Below are 4,483 nucleotides of genomic sequence, written 5' to 3'. Positions count from 1 at the left end.
TGTGTTGAATGAGATTCTATTTCTTAAGTGAAAAAGCACAAAAGTATAAAAGTCATGTAGATAATTTCTTCCAAATATGGAGAATACAAATGCAAGCATTTTTTATTAAAAGGCAAACACAAAAAAAAGATGGTGTAAATCCAAAAGCTTTAAATGCTTCCATTTTGGATAACTCATTTAAGAACCTATACAACCTATACTTTCATTCTCAGTAGCTAACACGTGTGTCTCTGAAGAAAAAAAAAAAGAATTCTAAAAATTAGTGTGATTTTCAGTATTTCCAATGTCACTATCATGTAAGAATCTAGAGATACTGATAATATCCAGTAACTTCAAACAATAAGGTAAAGGACTCTTTACGTAACCCATTTTACCAATGTTGGTCAGGTCTGTTTAATACATACATAAGGAAAATACATCCATTCTATGATTTCTTATAAAATGACAAGGAAAGAGTAGCTGAAAGAGATGTAGAAGGGGAAAGGGAATTCAAAAATCCTTCTCTTTGCTGACTTTTTACTTCAGAATCATGGAAAAGCAACTTCCCCTTGCACTCCTTTAAACTTTGCACTGCACAGGAAATTTTGCTCTCAAGTCCACTAATGGTAATGTCTGTTTGATCAGTAGACTCCCCATTCCTATCCGCTTTGTGGGGCTCATTAGCAGTGTGAGTCTCAAGAATTTCTACTTTCAGCAAAGCTGATACTTACTGGAAGCCTTATCAGGATCAGATGCTTTGTTGTAGAGTCCTTAACCTGCTTTGCTCCTTTGTTCTTAGCCAGTCCAATAGCTTCGACATTTTTTTTTTAGTTCAAAACTTTATTCAGCTGTGTATTTCTACCGATTTTCAGCAGCATTTGTTCATCACTGTAATTTTCATCTGCATCTCTTACTTACTCCTCATTCAGTGACTCGCCTTGCCTATTTCACACAACTGACCAGCCACAAAATTCTGCTTGTTTAGTTCTCAGCGGCTGAGGGCCGTGACTTCCCGTGTAATGCCCAGTGCTAGTTGCAATGCCACTATGCATTACAGCCCCAGAAATCTCATAGCTGTCTTAAGCGGCCTTGTGTTCCATTCTCCTAGTGACAACTTAGGAGGTGTCAAGGGAATGTTGATCTTAAAAGTCCACTAACATAACAATCAAACTCCAAGCCACTAGCCACAAAGCACTTCAAGTGAATAATTAAAACTTCAGGCATTGTGTCAAGCTTGAGACTTCCTTCATTTGCAGTGTGATGATAGCAATTTTCACAGAATTATTTACCTTCACATACAATCTTGTCACTGAAGCAAATTGCAGAGTTGCCCCCCTCAAATCATTTATTTTTTTGGCTCCACTTTGGAAAGCTCTTGTACTTCCTTTTGTCTTGCACTTCTTATACTGGCACGCTGGTGTCCTGAAAATCTCTTCTTTCTGCTAAACTTTAACATTTCAAGCAGGGAGTCCTTAATATCAGCTGACCTTGAAATAAATTTTCCACTAGCTCAAATCAATTTGCTTTGCACCTTCATATATGGGTTTAACTTCATTTACATCTATAGGCTTAATATTTCCAGGAGATTCAAGTCCACAACCATGAATTGTATTATCACTTTCATACTTCCCAAAGCCCTCTTCAAGGTCATCCTCATTTCCTCTAGCTCACCTTTGGATCGTTGGATTGTTAGTTTTCCCAGCATACATTATTTATAAAGAATTCCGGATTGCTTACTTGAAGAGCTTAATCAATTTATTTTAATTTTTTATTTCCTTTATGAGGGTCTGTGCTCTCATTTTCAGACACACACTTGGGGATTACTTTAGAGGAGTGTCCAATATATAACCAGCATCTTTACTTTTGGATCTAGTTTGTCTCTGCTTCTCATTGCTTTTCCTGAATTTTTTTGGTGGTTTTTCTTTACAGTCTTCAGAATTCTTTATATTCCAAGTATCCATGCTATTAATTCTACTCATTTCCTCTTTCTGATGAGGTTTCTCTTCTTTTGTTGAAGATCATTCTGATACATTTTTACTTCTTCTTCTTAAAGGAGTTGCCATTTTTCTTGAATGTTTCTCAGAATATACTATAATACTTTTTGTGCATCATTCCACAACAGAAATATTTAAAACTCTTACTGCTAAAACCCATCAACAAAGTGGAAAAATAACAGAATGTTTGAAAGTATGTATGTGCTTGATAAGGGACTTGTATCCAGAATATATAAAGAATTTGAACATTTAATAATAAATTGAGAAATCAACTTAATAGGAGTAAAAGATTTCTCCTTAATAACAGTCATAGATATCTCTCAAAGGTAACACATAAATGGCCAATAATCACCTTAAAAGATGTTTAGCATCATTAATTATAAGGTTAATATAAACCAAACCAACAACATACCATTTCATATACACCAGTATGACTAAAATAATTAAGACAATAACAAGTGTTGATGAAGATGTGTGTAAATTGAATCCTACATACATTGTTTTTAATTTTATAAAAATGGTGGTATCACTTTTGAAAATGGTTTGGCAAGGTCTTAAGTGTTAAACATACAATTACCATAAGATCCAGTAATTCCTTCCCCGTCTAAAAAATTCAAGACATAAGTTTACACACAAAATGAAACCTATAAATATTGTTCATAGAGGTTTTATTCATAATATTCAAAACAGTGGAAGTAGCCTAAATGTGCTACCAATGAATCAGTAGATAATCACTAGGCAGTACATTCATTCGGATGGATACAGTTGTGCATAAGGAAGAGTGAAGTACTAATATATGCTACAGCATGGATGGACTTTAGAAATATTCTGCTAAATGAAAGAAACGATTCACTAAGGTAACATGCGTTGTTCTGCCAGCATGAAATATTTCATATGAATAAAACTTAGAAAGTTGATTACTGCTTGTTAGGGGTTTTGGGAGAAGACCTAGGGAATGGTGGCTCATAATCAGTACAGTGTTGATATTCACAAGTGACCATAATATTCTGAAAGAAGAAGTGATAACATTTATGTCCCTTTGAACATAAGAAAAATGCAGAATTTTAGACACTTAAGGAAATGAATTTTATTTCATATGAGTTACATAAAAATAAATAGTAACTATAATGAAGTTATTTAAAAGAGTAAATGTTTTATGTGAAAGAATATGTTGAAATATTCTCTTTAATATAGAATAAAAGAATAAATACATGAAAATAATGACAGGAAAAGTAATATTGTGAGGGCCAGGTATATAGCTCAGCGGCATAAGTGCTTGCCTGGCAATCCTGAGGTCATGAATTTCATTCCCTGTACCAAAAAAAAAAAAAGAAAAATAATATTAGGAAGGAAATAAAGGAGAAATTAGGTAAAATAGCAAAAGAGGAAAATGGAATCAAAGTTGAGCAGGTATCTGCACTGGCAGAAACTTTACCAGCCTAAAAGAACGCAAAAATTTAGTTCAAATGTTATTATAATATTCAGAAAAATTTGTTGATAAGTCATAATTAGAAACACTTATATGGTTTTACGGCTAAATGTAAAATACCTATCATACAGTCACCTAAAACATGCATGTTTTAACAATTACCTAAATCACTGAGGAGAAAGATGCCTGACTGATTAACCAAGCAAGACAATAGAGGAACACAATCTCTATGTCTCTATAACAATACCTTTCACTTGACTCTGTGCGTGAGCTGCCATATGCACTTATAGTTGGGTTCCAAGAGAGTGGAAGACTACCAACAAACATTATATATATATATTCTTTTTCGTTTGACTTCAGTTTTGCATGATTAAAAATAAGAATTTGTGTCCTCTCTTGAGAAATGCAATTGTTTTAAGCCAACATCTCTACCTTCTTCAGAAAGAAAAGAGGGAATATGGAAGGAAGAGGCCAAAAGCTATAACTGAGGTTATCGGTATCTTTAGGGGTAGCTGAAAATTTGACCATGGATAGATTCTTATTGCAACATTAACTCAAGCTTTTATGAAGAGTTCATTATACCATACAGTTCATTATACCATACTCATATGAAATAAAATTCATTTCCTTAAGTGTCTAAAATTTCTGCATTTTTATTATGTTCAAAGGTACATAAATGTTATCACTTCTTGTTCTAGACTCAGAATCTAGACCAATAGCTACTATATTTAATTAGTAGCCATTTTTGACAAGAAGCATCTACCCTGCAGAATGAAAGCTGGTCCCAGATGCCTGAGTAGGTACTGTGAGTCTAAAAGATAAAGGGAATTCCAAGTGGATCTTCATCAAACTGAGGTTTTCTGAGCATAGCTTAACTTTTTGTGATCATGCATTTTCATGAAAACTGACATAAAAGAATATTCAAGAAATAGTTGTTCAACTAGATGATAATTATTGATATAATTTTTGTTTTTTAGAAAGTTACATTTGCACTGGTGAGATGGAAATGAGCAAATAATAAACAATAAACATGTGTTGGGTAATGGTAAGCAGTATAGAAAAAAAGAAGATGGAAGATGGT

At 33.5% G+C, this 4,483-nt stretch overlaps 1 pseudogene; it reads right to left on the bottom strand.

The window, feature by feature from the left end:
* Window positions 1-424: 424 nt before the first annotated feature.
* LOC102011382 lies at window positions 425-1,940 on the bottom strand (annotated as a pseudogene).
* Between the last annotated feature and the right edge of the window lie 2,543 nt (window positions 1,941-4,483).

The sequence above is a fragment of the Chinchilla lanigera genome, unplaced genomic scaffold (genome assembly GCF_000276665.1).
Source record: "Chinchilla lanigera isolate Chin_1 unplaced genomic scaffold, ChiLan1.0 scaffold00001, whole genome shotgun sequence".
NCBI classification, from domain to species: Eukaryota; Metazoa; Chordata; class Mammalia; order Rodentia; family Chinchillidae; genus Chinchilla; species Chinchilla lanigera.
Note: the sequence above shows the minus strand (reverse complement) of the source record. Positions and strands in the feature narration are given on the sequence as shown.